General features: G+C 38.8%; 1 long non-coding RNA gene across 1 annotated transcript in view; it reads left to right on the forward strand.

Moving 5' to 3' along the window:
• The window catches only part of LOC139770171 (uncharacterized), an 83,819-nt gene that overhangs the window by 16,830 nt on the left and 45,525 nt on the right, over window positions 1-21,464 (forward strand). Inside the window, exon 2 of the long non-coding RNA XR_011717678.1 lies at window positions 9,531-9,598. This is a non-coding gene — a long non-coding RNA (uncharacterized lncRNA). The remainder of the gene's footprint in view (window positions 1-9,530; window positions 9,599-21,464) is intronic.

Below are 21,464 nucleotides of genomic sequence, written 5' to 3' on the forward strand. Positions count from 1 at the left end.
TATTGATTTCTGTACGAGTGCAGGGAATATATGGCCGCGGTTCAGATTTAGAAGAGGCAAATGAGTCGCCTGGCTCCAAGATAATCAAGCTTTCACTTATTACCGGCTTTATTACCTGGACTTTCTTCCTCCGTCGTTTATTAGTTCGTCAGTCTTCCGCTTGTCCGGGCTCTCTTCCGTCGCTTAGCCGCGTGAAAATAAATCATTCACGACAGCGAAACGTTCTTTATTACAATTTCTGTTGATTCACGGCTGATCTCTTCCCGACTTTCCCGTTATTGAATTACTTATATCCGTGCTCTGGTCTGCATATTAAAGCTTTAGACGATCTATAATTTCTATTTCGAAATCTGATTTCTATTTTCTTAATGTATTTTTATATATTTTTTATATGTATATGTGTGATCCTGAATCTTCAATTATTTTTCGTATCACGCGTATCATATAAAATTATGAATAGAATATTATTCTGAACTGAACACAAATTAATAAATTATAGAACGTTCAAAATGGACTTAATAATACAAACCATTATTCCCTTGTTAGGAGTTGTTATTTCAGGCGACATCAAGCAATACAAATGATAGATTATTGTTTTGTATTTAGATATTTAGCATCATAATGATGATTACACTTAATAAGTTATACAGCGCCAGCGGGTTAAAGAAAATTTCCCGTTATATTAATTTATTATTGCATTATTTATAATGTTTTATGAAGTAAGTTCTATTTCATGAAGTCGCTGCACTTCAAATACTGTAAATATTGCATAGTGTTCATTTTACTGAAGGATTTAGGCCACTGCATTGTAATGAGTTGAAAAATGGGCCAATTAAAAAATTTTAATTAAGAAGAAATGTGGATATTTTAATGTTTTAATATTAAAATTAATATTATCAACTATCTTTATACGTTTTATACAAAAAATCGAAAAATATTAGATACTGTATTAAAGAAACTTTTGTTTGTTAAAAATCCAGATTAGACGGCGGCCCTATTTTAATATCAAATAGTAATTTAAAATAAATAATAAAACATTTTTTAATCCTTATGCTCATAATTATTTATGTAAGAAAAACTTGAAATTTTATAACCAAATTGACCATTATTATAACGATAAAAAACCTTTTATTTGTTTTATCGAAAAATCGTTACAGATAGAGAATATGTAAAAATGCATATCAAATTTAAAACAATTTAGTTAAAAAATTTTTTTGCCACTATTTTGAAAAATTGCGGCTAATTAAATTACTTTTTAATCTAATCGATTTTCTAACTGCAATTTCTAATATAATAACGAGTAATTAAAAAAGCATATATATATATATTTTTTTTAGAAAATGCATTAAAAATCCATATTTTTTCCGAACTTTTACAGTGCCCGTAAAAACCTTAGTACTTCTCTCACGGATCTCTCGACCTCCTTCTACCGTTCCGATTACTGCAGGCACGTACGCATGTTATTGCACGTGGAAATGTATTTCCAGACGGATAGGTGTTCGCATCTATTTTCCCATTACCGATCGCAGCATCGCGAACTTACATCCCTCGGCGCGAATACCGCGCGAGAATTCGTCGTTTTTCGAGATACCCCCTCGGATGAATGTTCAGTGCGGCAGAACCGGGGGGGGGGGGGGTGAGGATTCTGCATTGTAAAGGAGTATGACTTTGTCAGCGACGCCGTGGAACGTCGAAGATAATGAAATGGCATTGTTCCAGGGACGAACGGAGTCGACGTCCGGCAACGTCCCGAAAGTTTTGAAAGGCCGGGTCTTCGAAAAACTGGCCAGCGGCCAATCATCGTTGCGTCGCGTCGCTCGATACGATGCTTCCGAGTAAACTTTAAAGTGAGATCGCCTCCTCCGGCAAATCGAGAAGACTTCTTTTTTTTTCTTTTTATAGTCTTCCCTCGCTTGCCGGCCGGCAAATAAGATAAATCGGGCCTTCTTTTCGTTTAAAGTGGAGTATTCAGCGGAATGCCAGTCCCAGTGGGCACTCGAATGCCCGGGGTGTACGCGGAATGCGTCGAAGATTGAGTTCGAGCACATGTTGCGTGAATAAACTGAATTCTTCCTTCTAGATACAATTCCGCTGGCTACATGACACGCTATCATGTACATGCTATCATGTGCATGCACATGACACACTATGTGACACAGATTGCTCCCGGTTTGCACGATCGATTTTGATTTTTTCCCCGCAATTTACGCGATATCGCAAAATACGCGGTGGAAGTTTTTGCTGCAATTAGACTCCCGCCTCAGTGTACCGTTCAATTAATAATTATGCGCACCATTACTTGACGCCCGACTCCGATGTCCGTTACCGATCTTGCACATATCGCTGGTCGTTGAAGCGCAATTAGGTCATAGTTTCACCTTGAACACGCGCGCGACAGTAAAGTTAATCATCTCGTGAACTGCTAATTAAATTGTTCCGGGCTCACATGCGACCCCGAAGTTCTTCGCATTTCGCATAGGCAAAATTACGTTGCATAAATATGTTGTGCTAAGGCAATTATAAGGAAATTTTCCTGCAATTAATGAAGCTTTTAATAGAAAAGTTGTAAAAGCTGTTAATGTGAAAAATGAGAATGCGCTCATTACTGATAAAAAAGCAAATGTGTATTCAAACATATATTTCGTCGGCATTATGAATATCAATATGTTTTTTTTTTTTAATTAATATGCCGAATAAATTCGATTATTGCCGAAGAATAATTACAATAGCAACTTTCTTTTTATTAATTTTTATTAATAACAGAACTGGAGAAAAGGTGGAAATATTCTATGCAGATATCTTACGTCAAAGAAAGGCATCTCGCTTCGTTGCAACTAAATTGAAACACAAAGCTACCTTTCGCCCAAAATACCAAAGATTTACTTCTCTCTCCTTCGAAGTTTAGATAACTGGAGAAGAAATATTTTCTCAATTAAGCTAAAATCCTAAGTCCGCATACCACCTGCAGTAAGTTAGTTATTCCGTTGCAGATAGTTATATCGGCAGTTAACTTTTGGCGCGAAACTGCCCTGCTAGCCAACTACTTGATAGGCTAATATGGCTCCACGAACACCTTGTTGCAAGAGACTTGCCCCCAAGTTTTCGTTAATGCGCCTAACTATACTCAAACTTTAATCTTCCCCGGGTTATTTGCATAAGAATAATAAATTGACCGCCGCTGACGGCTGTATTTCAAGGATTTCAAGCAAGTTTGCGAATTCGTGTCGCGATTACGTGTTTCGGCCGCGGCGAATAATTAGACGGATGATCTCGTCACTTAACAGTATCGAAAGTTTAAACGGTCTTTGTTTGTTACTAATGCAATTTATTGTTAAAACAGCGGCAGTGGAATTGGGGAATTACGTTGCGGTCAAGCGATCATTAGTGAGTTTACCTGCGCGACCGGGAGTAATTCCGTGCCGCGCATATAATGAACGACCGCTTTTAATTATAACTATCACGTATATTTATTTACAAATGGCGTACCCAGTATTTCGCCTATTAAATTAATTCTCGCAACAGTATATCTGACGTACGCCGCGACATAATCCGTCCTCGCTGTAATTAAGTTGCCGACACCAATCGCGGTAGAAGAAAATCTGTGCGTCCCGCTGGATTTTGCTGGCATTCCCTTAATTCACGAGGTATCCACGAGCAACCGATAGCGATCGCGAAAGACGATCAACGACGAATATCTTAATGCTCGGAGATAAGACAATCGTCTCGTCGTGCCGGTGAAAATATCTTCACGAGCGGCGTGGCGTCGAGGATGCTGCACCTCGCGCGATTACCTCAACGTTGGGGATTTCATGTTTTATTAAGCGCTATAAAATAATACCTAACGCCCCGGGATGTTTTGCACAAGCACTCGTGGAATTTACGATCTGAAAGGACTGCCTCTACGGAAGTGCTTGTATTAATCGATTCCACACCGGGGGCTCCTCACGCTCCGTGAGGGATCCCTGAAACTCGAGCAGTGATACTAACGACGTGGAAATTACCAGCGCGCCCGAGAGCAGCACGAGATAATCGTGCTGAATCTCGCCCGAGATCTTCTAAATTACCCAAGAATTGCGCGAGAAATTACGTTGCGTTGCGGCGCGCCGTTTTTTTTGCGCTCGAATGAGAAAGGCAGCGCGTAATCCTTAATATTTCTCACAAACCCTCCGTTCTTCTCGTGCCGCTGAAGGATAACTGGTGAATCAGCTGCCTCATTAACCACGTCGGGAAGTAAGTCTGGCACATCCTCATTCTACCTTCTCAAATAGTCCTTATCTTAATCAGCCATGATGACACACGTAGCGCTATTACAGATCCATCCGGTCGCGGAGAGAAATTCCCTTCTTATTACTATGATTAGTCCCCAAGCTTTGAGCGTGCTTTCATACAGTAAGCTTCGGTACACGCATCTCGGAATCTCTGCCATTCGTCGTAGCCATTCACAGCTGATGATATCCGTCTCTCAACTTCGACGTCAGAAGCGCATCCGTGACCTCACCGTCGTAGAATAAAGCAATCAAAACTTGGTCGGGTTATTAAAACGCGGTCGCGCATAAATCCCAGTTTTCGCCGGTAGAACTCGAAACTGACGACATACGAGGATGCGTCGATACGGAGAATTCGTCATCCCAAAAGAGATTCGATTTTTTTTCCCCCAAAGCGACAACATCGTCTGCTTATGCGACCGTGTCTTAGCTCACGTTTAAATTGCGAATTTAATCACAGTTAGTCGCTCGAGAACTTGTTGCTTTTAATTCCTAGTCTCTCTGTGTAGTTTTTCGATTATGAAGCACACTCTGGGAATATCTTGTTAAATAATCAATGAACAAGAGCTGATTACCTCGAGACTCAATTCAATTTTCTTTTAACACGAGCCTCGTTTATGTAATAATATCTTGCGCTAACTTAAACTCTTTCTTAGCATATATCAGCATAATACTTGCATTATTCCAAACGTTTGCAAAATATAACTCAACATGATCCGGGGCATTAAACTAATTCATGCAATTTATTGACGGATTATGTTATATATATATAAATCTTTGGAACGGCGATTCGAGTAAAAATGCTGAGATGGCGAGAGAAGCTTTAATGCTAGAAATTTAATATTTTTATCTCTTAAATCGGAAGGTAAAGTAAGTGTGGACGAAAATTTGCCGTGAAATGGGATCACATTGCGACTTAATGATCTCACGAAATGTAAAAATCTTTGCGTCTCTAGTTATTTGCTAGTTATAATGCAATTCTAAAAGTTAAAAAAAAAATAATTTCTATAGATCATACGAAATCTCTCGACCTAATTATTCTGACCCGGCTACCAATGAGAACTGAATTTTAACTTCGCTTTCATTTATACACTTTCGTTATTACCTCAATCCAAGCCAAATGAACTTTATCTCGCACATGATTGGAATTAGTTGCGAGTGCATTTCGCTGCTACGCAATGTAAAATAAATTGCGCGCGAATGTAAATTTTCGCGACTTTATAATCCCGGGAAGGTTATTGGATTACCGCGCGTAATGCAATATTATATCAAATGTGGAGCACCGACGTTTTACGTTTGACCCTCCTTCGGCGATGTGGAACAATATGTAGAATTGGAAAAATTCTGAATTGTCTCGCTCGGAAAGCTAGTTTCCACATTAAACAGCCCGCACGTCGTCCGAAAGTATTATAATATCGGCCATATCGCGCTCCACATTCGTGATTCCGAGAGTGTTGACTTTAAGCGCTGTGTATACACTCGAAATATTACATGCACGTCTATCAAGAGGTTTCCACAGAGCGCTCGCCATCTTCCGTCCCTATGTAATTACACAGCCAACTTTGGGATAACTACCAGTAGTTCTCCGATTCATTTGCTCTCCTTTATTTCATCTCAACTACTCCTCGTTCAATTCTCTTCCCCCCCTCTCTTCCTCTTTCTTCAAATATAGAAAGCGTCGGTTTCTCTAAATGACTTGACCACTCTCTCAGAACTCAGAACGTCGTTTATTCCGCGCTCTGCGTCGCGCGTATTCTTACTGTAACAGCGCCAACAATAGCTCTCTCTCTCTCTCGTTTTCCCACGCGTGTAAATTAATCCTAATTTCTAACTGCGGAAACGGTTCGTTTATTTGGAGCGCGGTGTGATTTACGCGCGGTATCTCGTATACACATGCAAATCCGGAAATTATTATCCGTGTAAGGGATCCTCCTCAGCCCTTTTGCTCGGTCTAGCGGCAAATTCTACTGAATTACGAACAACGCACAGCGAGCTGACGTGACCGTAACATTACAACTTCATTCGCAGGCTCATCTCTGAAATGATGTTATCATTCTCGTGATAATCTCTGGGTGAGAGGTGAATTTTCGGCAATAGAGAGAGAGAGAGACAGACAGATAGATAGATAGAGAAAGAGACAAAGATAGACGACGATCCTGTCTCGATCGATAGCTCCCTCGAGCGTCGTTACATTTACACATTGGCTCATTCCGTCCCAGCGATGCGTTAAAGATCCCCGACAAGCGTAGCGTTCTCCTAGCAAGATCTCGCCCTCTATATAGTAAGCTGTCGCGCACTGAAATTAATTAGAATTAATATTTTGGTATGTAATTTTCCTCGCCAGGAGAACGGAGAGCTCAAGAGGCTAAAAATTCGCTGAGCAAAAAACGGGGAGTCCGCGCTTAAGAGAGGCGAGAAACACGCTCCAACGAAGGAAGAACGCGATTGGCTCTCGTTCTAAACGACTTTTAATATTTTCAATCGCGCCGGATGTGGTATCGTGCATTATGCGCTCGATCGAGTCCGGGAGAATTTTTGGCGTAATAATAAAGTCTTCGTGGATTATCCGTGCGGCTTACAGTAACCGCTCTACCGCGCGCTCGCCTTCACCCTGTGCTGTCCTTTATCGTTTCCTTTCTCGGTAGAAAGCAATATCGCTATACCGTGGTGGTAAGACCCACTTCTTACGCGTACAAAAGTATTCTATACCCCTCGTTCTTTTCGCCGACCGCAACGACACTCGGATATCGTATTAAATAAACTCCAACCTTAAATTGGAAATATATATATAATGCGACAACGATACGCATTATTCCTGAATGTTTCTTTTTGGCTGCCGCTTGTTTCCTTTGCCGTACTGGATTCTTTGAAAACGGCCACGGGGAAATCACCTACGCTTCCGTGTTGATTTCCTTTTTCTGCGGGCAGTGTTTCTTTCAGTATAGACGTCATTGTACCAATGTACCACCAGGTACACACAACTTTCATCAACGTCTCTTTTCGAATCGGTTGCGCAATTTTCCCCTGTTTTCGAGAGGTATCAGTTCTTTACGTGTAATTCTTCCGCCTCCTCGTCGACAATTTCAACATTAAATCTTGATGTTTCGCTGTAGTATTGAAAAAACAAACGTTTTAGAATGCGGAATGTCATTCCATAGCATGACTCTCCTGCCTCTGGGGGATAATGCGAGCTATTCGAGTTAACAAACCACGATTTACTTCGTCGTTTTTGCTCTTTGCTTTACCTTCCTATCACAAAGCGGAAGTGGAACAGAGACGGAAATGGAAAATTACATCACCGACAGCGACCCATTTTTGCTAACGGCCGCTGTCCTCTCTCTCTCTTTTTTTTTTTTTTTTTTTTTTCGACGCGTTGAATGCATTTGTCCGTCCCACCTGCGTCGGCCATGCTACGTTCATCACCTCCGGAGGGATATGCGCTCGTTGGAAATTGCGGTTGGCTCGATCGAATTTTAAAGCTTTCCCGTCGAGTCGGACGTATCTACCTACTTGCGAGAGAGACGATGAATTACTCCACCTCAGGGACGATTTCTCGACAAACGTGCCGGGGAATTTATCTAAGAGAAAGACACGACGCGCGCGCGCGAGCACCAACGATAAGGTGGCCTCGGCCGTAAAAGATCTGATAGAAGAATACGGGAAAATATTTGTGAGATACATAGGGTGTTTCCAGAATTATTGGATGTCCTTCACATTGTAGATTATCTGATAGTTTTAAAATTATCTTCTTTTTAATTTGAAAGTGTGCATTTCTATTCTCAAGTTTATTTTAGAGATGACTTCAACATATGTATATAGTCATTATTCAATGACTTGACATGGGAAAAATTAAACTAAATATTTCTAATAAGGTTTTAAGTAAGATATAAAGATTAATTAGAAAATTAATTTATCCTTGAACACAATTTCTTTTGGGTATTCAAATTGATAAATATAAGGGTTGTTAATGAATATAATTATTCAGGACATTTTGTCAAAAATTTTTAATCTTTATATTTAATAATTCCATCATGTTTTGTTCCTATACATATATTGCAAGAATTAGCATTTATATTAAACTTCCTACTGTCTTTCTACTACATTAATCTTTTTACTATCTTAAAAAAAAAATATTTGAGGAACGCTTTATTTTAACTTTGAAAATAATCAAGTTGCTCGATAAAAAAATTCTTTAATACGTTAAAAGTTTGTATTTTCGCAGAAATAATTATTGCATCGATAGAGTGAATGTTTAACATTTAATAACAATACACTTATCTTCGGTCTTTTTAGAAGACTGGGAAACTGTAAAGATAAATCGTGAAAAGTCACAAGTTATAAATTATGTAGTAAAAGCAAAAGTTAAATACCTGGTACATCCATTAGAGTTGAAGTTTATGTTTAGTTATAAATATCGATTACGAGAATAACCGATGATCTCGCAATAATTTTCGCGATACACCATCTATGAGATCCTTATGAAAGGTCCGGAGTGAAAATTGCGAGTTTCAGAATATTCTAATGCAATCCCTCTATTTTCGTTTGAATGCGGAATGCATAAAGGACATATCAGCTATAGAATGGACGCTTTTCATAGGATTTTACGATGGCGATCCCATCCCAGCGCGTATCGTATTGATATCCTGATCTAACGATCTGCGAAACTATAATAAAAGCTTCTCAATCCGAATTCAGAGGAAAAGATTGCGCTCTATTACAACCTTGCATTACGCGTGGTGTAACGTTATCCGTGCATTCTCCTTACCCGACGCGCATCTGCCGAGGAGTTTCCGGGCATTTACTATATCACGTTATGCTGCGATGGATCGTGTATCGCGGAATAATTATTCATAGCTGCGGGGAGATACAAGGCTCCCACCCGTCCGTGGAGTGTTCTCAATATGTAAGCACCGCCACGATCTTCTTGAGAGCGACTTGACTTTACGAAAAATTACAGAAGCGACTTGCGTTAATAAAAGACCCTCGATGTCTTTCTCTCCGCTAGCCATCTCTCGCGAGAGAGTAAAGAGTAATCATTCGGGAGGATCTGTCGCAAAATCAACACGTTGCCCATAAAGATTCCTATCCAAATTGGCGTAAACAAGTGAAGAGAAGATTCGCAGAATATAAACCACAAGAAATCGCGTTACGCACCGATGTTTGATTCTTTCGACAGATCTTCCCGACAAATTTGCATGTCACGCGACAGCGGATTGCGATGCGCAAATACTGATTTGTCATTCGATACTATTATTCACTTTTCAGACGAAAGAGTCGGAGGTCGATCGTCGGACTGTCAAATTGCGCTGAATAAGGAGCTGTACGTCCAATTGGTATGTAAAAACGTTTGATTTATTCGTATAAATGAATTATCGGACAATTAACGTAAAACTAACGAATAAAACAACAACTAATTTTTTTAGTTTTTATAAAGAATTTAAGAAAGCGCAAAGTTTTGTAAAGGAACATTGTACGAATGTACTAGCGAGCTGTAAATTAGAAATACAATAATCAAAGTTTTTCTTTCGAAAAAAATAAGTTTAATTTACGCAACTTTTCCATCACACTGATTTATATAATAATGTTATATACTTGCTGCTGTAATAACGCTGCAGTTTTTCTCGCTTTTAATGCAAGTCAAATTAGTAATAAAACAAATGTCACGTATTTCAATATTGATTGCGCATTAAAGCTTTGAGAATACGGATAGATAACGACATAGTTTGATAGTCGAGATGGTCACTCTATTATTATATTTTTATATTTTAATATTGTTAAAGAAACATTTATCCTGATTTTTCACCAAAAGGTATTGATGGTACATGAGTACACAATTTCTAGCACACCCAATAAATTCAGAAATTTGCAACTTTTGCATGAATTTAGATATACGTATTATCGCAAATTATCACCGTACTTGCATAGGTAATACATTGAGTATTTTGTTATCTCGCGGAGGTATGTTTGCATCACCGGATATAAGTCGCACGATCCGATAGCGAATTCGCAGAAAAATGTTACGAGACGAGGGATACCTTTGGGAAAACCACCGAGACAACATGGATATATCTCTACGTCGTTCGTGATGTAACAAAAAAGGCATTCCCTTGGAAAATGAAATAGCCGCGTAAAAGGTCGTCCCCTCCTCACTTTTATTCCCACAATCCCGCAATAATTACATCAAACAGCGGTACAACCGTCGTCGTCGTCATCATCGTCGTCGTTTTATCTCGAGGACAAATTGCTCGAACGATATAATAAAGTTTGAGCGTATTCAAACAGCCGCTTTATTAACTTTAAACGAGTAAGCTCGATGGCAAACGCCGTAAAGAATTTCGAAGAGGATATAGTCCCGGGCGATCGAGGGGAACGATTGACGATGCGGCTGCGGGAAAGGGAAAAGGGTTGCTCCGTTCGAGAAGAAGACACGCGCGAATTTGCATAGAAAGAATTTGCAAGAAGCGATTGCGTGGAAGAAGCCTTGTACAGAATCCGAACAAGTCTCGCGCGCGCGCGTGCGAGGGGGTGCCGGCAAACTTTTTCCCGCTTTTTAATTCTCCCGCAGGGCAGGATATCCCCGGCGCCACGGGGCCGTCCCTCTCGCCCCCTCGTTTTGCAGCCGCCTTGATTAATGCCGCGGCGCGCGACCGACTCCTCGGCCGGTCTACCTTTCCTATTCCGGCGAACCGGATTAAGAGAAAGGAAGTTCCAACGTTAAACCCTTTCTGTCCCGGGTCTCTATTTAATAAAGGAGAGACCTGAATTTTTCATGCGTTTTTCCTACGTGTCTGTGAACGACGACGTGAATACCTAGAAAGTTTTTGAATAGGCCAATTTATCGAGATTCGGACTGCTATTGATCACGGATGAGATAACTGGAAAATGTAATTTCCGTGTCGTTCCCCGTAGTTCAAATTACTGCTATAAAATTATGAAAAAAAATATTCATCTTTTCGTAATATTATTTGCAAAAGAAAATACTTTCGGTCTGTATAATAATACGAGGAACATTAGAAAAATTAGTCTCAATTATTCATTATTTCCGCATTTGTCATTTCGTTCAAAAATCACGAATATTGAAGGAATTAAATCACGCAATTTAGAAACACAGCGAGTGGTACGGTTATACGTTGAGAACAAGCTGAAGCTACATCACGAATTGCAGGGAGCGCTACGAGAAAATAAAAAAGAGAGCGCACAAGCAAGAAGGAAGTAAAACGAGCACCAATTTATCGATAAAAGCGAGTTCCGTACCGAGCGGTCGCGATCGATTTTTTTATTGCAGGTTTTCCAAATAATTTTAATGAAATATTGGAGAACCTGCTGTGCAGTTCGGTCGAGATTGTTCCGTTCTCTTCTCGCTTTCGTTTCAGCTGGTTTGTCTCTCTTACGCATCGTCTGGAATTTCATTAATTCGAAGCAATCTTGTTCCTCGACCGATTGTCGTGGATTTACATTGTTGGAAAACGTGAAAAAAAAAAAATTATGACCTTAATCTTTGATTTAACCAGAGAAGCATGGTTAACATCAAAATGATCAAATTCTATACGTATGATAAATGTACTTATTTATTTAAATTAACAAGAGTGGTTTCTACTAATGAATAATGTATTTTCGCGTGCGCTTTTCCAATTGCATATATTCGCGACAAAAAAACGTTTTGCGGATGGCTCGTGAGGCTCGTGGAAAATCGTTAATTATTTATTTCAGTTTCTATTTATGAAAAAAAAATTTTTTTAGTCGATTACAATAATTAATATATATCGATTTTCAATAATTAATATATATTTTATATCTGTTCTCTCTTTAAGATTATATAAATTGCTGAAATTAATTTACGAAAATATTGCTAGAATTTGTTAAAATGCCACGAAGTCTTGTCTCTCGAATGTGTGTTAATTGCTGAACATCGCGTGCCGATCGTTCTTCTCGCAAGTACTTTCTCTCTACACTATACCGCGCGAGTCACGTGGTAATTTAAAATAAAACCGGAAAGTTTCGAAAATGTCGAGTGCGAAATTGAAAGATTTTAATTATAATGAACGGACACATGCCGAACGATAACGACTACAACATGGAATGAATCCGGGAGTGACTGTGCGAACTATTAAGAGTCAAATGAGAGAAAATCTTGCGCTAAATAACGAAATTAAATAGCATAATGCAATTAAGAGAGCACCGATTACGGACGTACAGTAATTCAATGTTACATGGAAACATGGTTTTTAAACTTAATACGTGTTGAAAGCTCTACAGCTTTAAATAAAGACGACGCTTTCTTTTCGAGAGAAATTCATTTCTTTGGCGAAATATACGCGCAGCCCATTATATATGTATTATACATTCAGGTCTCTTCAAGTGTTGAAAATACGCTGTTAATCTCGCTATTTTTAATACGGTTCTCGAGGAAATTAGCTTTACTAAAATACATTGTAGTGTGGGTGTGTGTGTGTGTGTTTGTGTGTGTGTGTGTGTGGGTGGGTGGGTGTGTCATAAAAATCTGAGTGTTCATAAAAAAAAGAAGGAAATGCGAGCACCGCGACAGATTCCACGCAGCAACGCGCGAGCAGATTCATAATATTTACATTTACCTCGATAAATTTACGGCATTTATGTGCCGTCCGTCCATCCGCACATTGTGCGCTATGTTTTCCCACATAAATCTCGTCGTTGGTAACTTAATCACGTTGGATTTATCACGCAGCGCTCGCATCCGTACGACTTGTTTGTGAACGATAAATCGTCCCGAATCACCTCGCATTAATTGACTATAAAAAGTTGCGATATCATTAAGCATACATTTTTTGTTATTAAGTATACGTTGTTTAATTTCACGTTATTGAACGTGCCTGAGAGAAAACTATGGAGAAAATTACCTCATTAACCACGCTTGGTTTTACTCACAAACGCTTTAATTGCGTTTTCTCGTGCAATTTTTAAACATTTCACTGCGAATATTTTTGCGACTAATCTCCCCGAATTAAAATTCGAAAGATTAGTCAAAGAGTTAAAATCAATTTAAAATTAAACAAAGAATAAAATTCCGTTCTCCGTGAAATCCTTCGACTCTGTTTCATTACTTACAAAATAAAATATCGCTGTGTGCCTTTCAGTTAAAGGAAAAATCGCGTTTCCAAATTGATAAAAGAGAATAATGGAAAGCACGATTGATAGAAAATGTACATTTGTAGCGATATATCTTCACCTTCCCCTATTTTTTATAATGTCTATCTGCCAAATCATATACTTAGGAAAAAGGGGGAATTTGTAAATTCTTTCGGTATCGCAAGAATGCTGACGGAGCCCCGCCGCTGAAAGCGGGGTGGAGACGTAGTCTGCAATCTGACAATGAGTGACAACCACGACGGCAATCAACGTCGGACGTCAAGTAGAATAGGTCCCGTTGTGGCAGCCTTCTAGCCGAGTATAACACCGGCTATAACAGGGCCAAAGATTATGCAACTTCCGTAACAGGCTGTCAAGCGCGCGATACCGTGCACCGTGCAGGACGGCAGATAAATGATGTCGATTTAAAAGCCGGCGCCACGATCAATAATTTACAGACATACGCTCGAGATACTTTTTTCGCGGCTCTCAATAATAGCACGGAATGGCCGCCATTGATATGCCGCGAAAAGCTCCTTTTATTAAGATCGGTCGAGTCGCCTCAGGGTGATTGCTTTCGCGTCGATCCTTCATTCTTGGCGTTGTTCTTACGAGAGAGCCGCTGGAGTAACCGTTGCCTTCGCCCTCCTGGTTTTCCTCCTAGGTAAAATCCACTGCGCCCTCTCCCCCCCCCCCCGTCCCCGTTTCATCACCCCTCGCTGTCTGCTTGGATTCTCCGACCAAGCTGCTTATAAAGTTTTAGTGACACAATTCTTCGCGACATTCTCTCCGGCGAGACTACAAATACCTCTGATTTTCTCGGTTTCCCTCGCGCGTCTTGCTCCCTCCTATTTCTCTTCGAAGGAACAGAGAACCTTTCGCGCGCAACGGCATCGAAAATATAATTACTCGAGTCAAGGAACTCGGATGTGAAGCTCATAAGTGGACTTGTTTCGCGACTTCTTAACACGTGTATCTATGTTGAAAGGCTTATAACGCGATTTTTAATTAATTAATGGGATACTGTGCTCTTTATAATTAGGAATGAGAGAAGGTTCAGAATTGTTAAGTAGAATATCGGACGCGGACTTAGTGAGAGATATCCTTAATGTTAACGGTTCGGTGATAAGAATTAGGCTGTTTTTTTGTCCGGTACGAATCGTTAAAATAAACTTCTCCCACAGGTATATACATTCGTCATGCTAATACACTCGTCAATAACTCACGCAAACTCATTTAGTTCTAATCTAGAGAGATCACAATATCTATAGCTTACCATTAATGAAATCTAAATTAAGTTACACATACAATATGAGAAGAATTCCGAGTCTATTCTATCTCGCCCGTCGCTTCCCACGCTTCCCGACGATCGCGATATCGTATCGCTCATCTTATCGCTGTACCTCACACCTCGCCTTCATACGTAGAACCGCGGGAGTAGCGAACTGGCGTTTCCCTGGATACGGATTACGCGCATACGACAGCGAGTGAAATCTTATGGACGTGACGAACGTGCCGACAGAACAATGGAATAAACGCGCGGACCAGAGCAAGGCGGGGCATCGTGTTCCCGCGGACTTTGCACACCGTCCGTGTGGCATCCATGTGTAGGACGACCGGCTGGGCACGTACGTGGACGTGAAAACCGCGTACATACGAAACTGTCGACTCATCCGGACTCCGGACTCGACCGCGACATAAATAGGAGAAAAGAAGCAAAAAAAAAACGTGAACAAAACGACTTATTCCGCGCTATTATTCTGATTAGACGTGTAACACATAATATAACGTAATATAAACGTATGTATACCTATTTGTGCATTTGTATCTTGATTTACATTTTTTTTAAGTAATCTGTGCTTTATTCATTGTTAATTATCCGGCGATAAATTGCGGTTAACGTTGGTCACGTCTTTTTCATTTCTTTCTCTATGCGAAGCCTCGAATTCTGTCCGTTCTCCGATGATCGATGGCAAGACCGACGCCCGCCTGCTCATTAACCCTTCCGTGCACGTATTATATTCGACAAGAAACAAGTACAAAATCGTCGTTTCGCACGTTGGCCTGGATAGCCGGAACGTCGTACATTATTTAACGTTGAAAACGCTGGCGTTATTCTAACCGTAGAAAAGATCGGTTTACTTTGTTATCCTCATTTGGAGAAGACGCGCGTAACAAGGGGGCAATCTATACGGGAACGTTTTCTTCCTTCTTTGCTCCATTGGCTGCGAAACCCGAGACATTCCTCTTTCACGGCTTTGATTCGCATCGTCCCGGACGCGGTATCCGGATCTTATCTCTATTTCTATATACGCGTATCTAAGAGATACGGGAACGCGAGATATCCGTTTTAGCACGTGGCTCGCTCGCGCGCGCGGGGTCGGCAGAATTACTTTTGCCTCGTGGATGCTAAATTGGAAACGGTTCGCAATTGAAGCGGCTCGTAATTAAAACTCGCCGGCGGAAGTGGTTAACCTTTTGCAAAGAAACTTGAGATGCGCGGCACGCGAAACGATCCGGAACACTCGACACAGAGCTCCCGCAATGGGCGCCCGGCCCGGGTAAGTGACTTCAAAGGCTATCGTCTGCATATTTTAACATAGCAAATGGATCAGTATTGTGCTGCGCACTTCGGAGGACCGAATGGCGAGAACACCGGCGAGACTTTCGCGTTGAATTTTCCAGAATTTCGTCGGAAATTTCAAAATGTTCGTGCGTTTGATAACGATATTAATAGTTATCTCTTTGCTTGATTGCTGTACATCCCCCATCGTAACAATGTTCGCGAAATAAAATTTCGTGAATTTATTTAGCCCCTTTATTTTTCGTCCCTCAAGCGATTTAATTCCAAATAATAACAAAAAAAAAATTACTGTGGTCAACGTGCGATTGCATTTATATGCGTCAGAAACAAGAACAACGGTATTAAATATAGCTAATTTTAAAGGATAAAACGCGCTCGCAATATATTTGTCAACTTTTATATATTACGTGGCCTGTACTCATTGTATTTTGTAGATAAAAAAAGGCGAAATTTTTTTGTTACGGTTATAACTTACGCGGATACTAAAATAGCTGCAAAATTGAATGTTAAAATAGCGTATATTTTTTAATTGAAATCAAACTAGCTATTCCGCGAAGCATCTTTCTTCGATTCTTCTTTTTCAAAGTTTCTTGATTTCGAAATAGTCTATTCCCTGCAACATTAAAACTTCCTAAGATAGTAATCAAATGGTGTTGTAGACAAATTTCATATTTTGCGATATTATTGTAAAGATTCCAACTTTACAAGCGATCAGGCTTTGCGCCAACGTACGATTCAGCCACCTATTTTCCGGTTCGTTCTGAAATTGGATGCCGAACAAGAAGCCAATAGGGACCAGTCCGCTCTGCTTCGATCCAACGTGATCGCGAGAAAGTTTTGTATAAAACAGAAGGAGATGGTTTTGCATTTCTTACTAGGATTACTAGGATATCAAGCGACTTTTTAAGTGATTTTTGAAATGACATTGAAATTTTACTTCGTTCGGACTACACGTTCAAGTTAATCGAAAATAGATATTATTACAACTGAGAATACAATAAGGTGAAAGATAGAGCGAGAATACAATACTTATATCTTAGTATAGCAGTTCGATAAAAACGAACTTCAGGGAATAAGAAGTTAATGCTTTGAAGAGAGAGACGCAATTAAGTTATACCTATATCATCCTGTAGCTATATTATTCATAAATAGATATATCATCTGTCAGTTTTGATATCTCTGGTAATAAAGTAAGCTATTCGAAGAACGACTCATCTTTAATAATAGAAATAAAAATCTAATGTATTTTCTTTCTGATGCTCCCCAATCATATATAATACTTATTGTTAATTTTGCGTGATAATAAGCAGAAGAGATAAATAAAAAAAAATTAAACAAAATATTATAAGTTATAATATATTTAAAAATATATATTAATATAAAACACATTATAAGACATAGGTATTATATCCGAATATATGTTATATATATTATAAAACAATTATTATATCCAAATGTATCTGTTCTGAGCAATCAGATAAAAGTATCGATACTCAGCGTCCAATATAGCAATAGCAGACAGAAATGATAATAATAAAAGTATTAGTCTCTCTCGACTTCGCAAGTCGGCTCTGGCTAGACGGGAGAGTCGTGAGCGCAATGAGAAATCGAAGAGGTTTACAATCTCGTCTGGGAAGCCCTGTCTGGCATTTAACATCGCCGGAGGTCACGGGGCCGAGTATATACCTCGGTAGCAGTTTGTGCACGTTTCGCGTCTAAGAGACGTATAAGTATCAGCTTTGTGGGGACGGATGCCACACCGCGGAATTCCGCCGCGAAACGCCCGCGCCGTCGAGTTCGGGAACATCGGGGTGACGCCCCGCGTGTGCGTCCTGCTGCTAAGTAATCGCGCAGAGACCGTCGCGCCCGAGGGGAACTTCGCCGATTTACAGGGCTGTTGGCCTTTTCGCAGATTGCTATGGTTGTCGAGACGACTCAGACGACGTTATATACATTGGATTCCCGCGGTAGTAAAACCGGTGACTGTAAAGGCGGCGGTTGTAAGCCCATACACAACACGGATCTCGAGAGACGTGCGGTTAAAGTCAAAGATATATCAGTCGGCAAACGCGCTTCTCGCGACTCTTATTCTCTCGGACGTCCTCACAGAGGAAATTAATCGAGATCGTTGTTGAATAATGCCGTAAATGTCAAACCGTTAATATTAATTAGCAGGCACCTTTTTATTTATTTTCCAATTGTCTTATGAGCTACTTCATTATTAGCTATTTTCGTAACATTGTGATTAATGTCCATAGAAATTGTAAAAGAAGAAGAAAATATTTCATTGTTTAAAAATCAATTCTTATTTTCTCTTATTCTTTCTTTCTGTTTTTTACGAAAATTTATATTAACTTTCTCTTTTTAAGAACATTATTTTTTGTCAATTCAGGTAAAATACCAACATCATAAATCGCCAACAGTTTAATTTATTAATCCGGAAATAAAGTTCAGACAAAATCATGAGATACAACTATTGAGAATCGACACTTAAATGCGGTATATATTATTATTTCAAATAATTTATTTTTTAATTATTATTTAAATTAATTAATAAAAATTTAATTATTAATTTAATTTTTTCTATTAATTTATTAATATTATTATTAAAATTAATATTATTATTAATTTATTAATAGATATTATTATTATTAAAATATATGACATATTTAACTAATTACAATAATGAAAGTAATAACTTGTGTGCATGCAATATGTTACAGGATGCAGAAGACATAAATGGAATATGAAATGTCTAACTGTTTGCGTTACAAGGAAAACTTTCGCGTAATTATTTCTCAAGTTAATTAAACAAGATTTCGTGAAAAGCAAGATTGCTTCAGAAAAATTTCTTGCGTTATAAAAAGAAATTTGAAAATGTGTATTTAAAGAAATAAAACGAGCGCCGTGCATATCGTAGACGTTAAAACTAATTTCAACGTAATTTCCAATGTCATTTAACATATGATCTTAAAGACCTTTTCTCTTCATTCCCTTGCAAAAATTAACGCCCCGCCCATGCAATGTTATTTAAAGTTGTAGAATTGAGCGAATAAAATGAAAATCAACGTATAATTGATCTTTTCAATATTGACAGAGCATGTACATATATTCCGTAGCGTGCGAATATTGTCCGTGTGGAATATCTCGTTTGGAAAATTGTAAAAAGTCGGCAATAGCTGTAAATCAACAGTAACACGAACATTTCTATTTTTAAACTCATGTTGACTAATTGCTGATATATCCGAGAGAAGAAAGGAAAGAGTGTGAGCTTTTTTACTCAATTGTGTTAAACATATATAATTATATGGGAGAATTATTAGGGCAGTTCTGGACTTTGTATTGTTATAATTGTGATTGTTAAAGAAAATCTTGAAAAATTTTAATAACAACTCGTCGTGTCGATTGTATCACACTGTAAAACCATACCATAAAGTAAGCATTGCGCGCACGTCGATCAGATTTTCGCAGTAGTAAAACCGTAGCGATGGACGGCATCCTCGGCCGATCCGAACATATCCGTTGATATGGGGTACTTTCGAGGAGCGACGTTAGTCGCGTCGCATCCGCGCGCGTGGCTGAACGTACAAAACGATTTATGGCGGGTCATAAATAAGAACCAAAGGATATGAGACACTCAATGCCGAGAATTTCGCCGATCGATGGCACACGGTGTTTCAATGGCGCCTTTTGTGCACGAAACACGTTTCCAAGAAAGAAACTTATACTCGGCCGTCAAATGAAGACAACGTGTTCTCGTAGACGATGCGCGTTTATAAATGCTGTTAAAGTTTCAGACACGTGAGATTCTTCGTAACCTCGCGTGTAACTGACGCATAAAGTTTACCTAAGCCATCGTTCCAACATGAGTCCGTTAGAAGCTCAAGTTAATGAAAGTTAATTTGCATTTTGATTGTAATTTGAATCATAATTCGCAAAAATATTCGTAAGCTGAGAATATCCTCTGAAGGAAAACATGCAAATTGTTTTTTATCTTTAATGTAATTTTGTATATATCAAAATATTTCATAAAATATTGTAATAAAAATATTTCATATCATAAAGTAAGGTAATAAACGTTAAATACATATTAAATGCAAAATCATATTAAACTAACTGAAAAAAGAGCACATTTTCTATTTTATGTTTCGATTTCCATTTAAATTTTTTATTTCTCACCGAAAAAAGGTGCGTGTCTGTCTCTTTTTATAAATACATCATCCGTTAGCGCGTCAAGTCAAGTCCATAAATATCTCGCCACGCGCATGTCAAGGGAGTGAAATTTATTGCGAGATGTATGCATATAATAGATTTGCAGAAATTGTATTTGTCTATTGACATGCAGAGTTACCTGTTTTTGTATGTTGGCCTCGAGGAGCGCAGTTCGAATGAACAGTCTTTTATCTTGCTCAAAATTGTTTCAGTGGCATGGCGGGGCGATAGAGACCAAAGTAGAATAAATTGTTCTTGCCTTCGCAATAATTTTGACTAAATATGTCAGAATAATAATGATAAAGATAAAGATAAAGATAAAGGTTCGCAGTTGGATGGTAAATGCAATGATCTGATAATAATTGGTAGAATGAATTCGAATTTGAAGACAAAAGACGTGATTATCCGTTTGTCTTCCGTTCCATCTGTTATTAATATGTAACTAATATTGTCGTATTTCCGTCATATATGTAGGTATATATATATATATATATATATATATATATATATATATATATACCTATATATGAATCTGCTCTTAATAATAGGTCGGGATAAATGTAACAGTAAACCCTGTAATTCACGTATCTATTATTTCTGGCAGGAATTCATCAAAATGTCCCTACGCATACGCGGAACGGAATAATTAAATAGTATGATTATCGTAATATGCATAATCACGTGAGCAATGATTTATCAACTACTCGATTACTCGACTATTATGCAGGATTTGGATGTTAGTGGCGATAAATAGTACGTTGGATGAATTATCGATGAAATAACCGCTTTAAAGAGGCGAAGGGCGATATTGAACATCTTTACGCGCTCACTCGTACGTAAAGCCAATGCATAAAAATTGCTCGAGTCTCGTACACCAATTTTGCACGGACAAGCGTGTTAAGTCTTGTTAAGTCTAGGAATATATTGCGATATTGTAAAAATGACGTTGTAGTAACGTCCGGAACGTCGGTGGGACACCAAATGCAAAATATCAATTCAATTTGCGATACTCTCGGCACTCGGCACTACATCGGTGTACGTAACCAATGTCAAATTTCCGCATATATATCATCTCCCGTACACGTATTATTTCATTATGACAGAAAATCACCAATTTCTCTCCTCACAGAACCATGGAAAAATTCCGCGGTGGAGATCAGTTGGATTTTACATTAGGTACATTCGCAAATCCTTTTATTCCGCAAAATGAGATGAATATGACTTATACCACTATTCCACCCGTTCAACGTATCGTATATGAATAATTTGATCCTGCTATAAAATTCTTTGTCTGCTCG

This window comes from Temnothorax nylanderi, unplaced genomic scaffold, assembly GCF_030848795.1.
Source record: "Temnothorax nylanderi isolate EJ_2023f unplaced genomic scaffold, tnyl_v1.0 TNYL_tig0027_pilon, whole genome shotgun sequence".
NCBI classification, from domain to species: domain Eukaryota; kingdom Metazoa; phylum Arthropoda; class Insecta; order Hymenoptera; family Formicidae; genus Temnothorax; species Temnothorax nylanderi.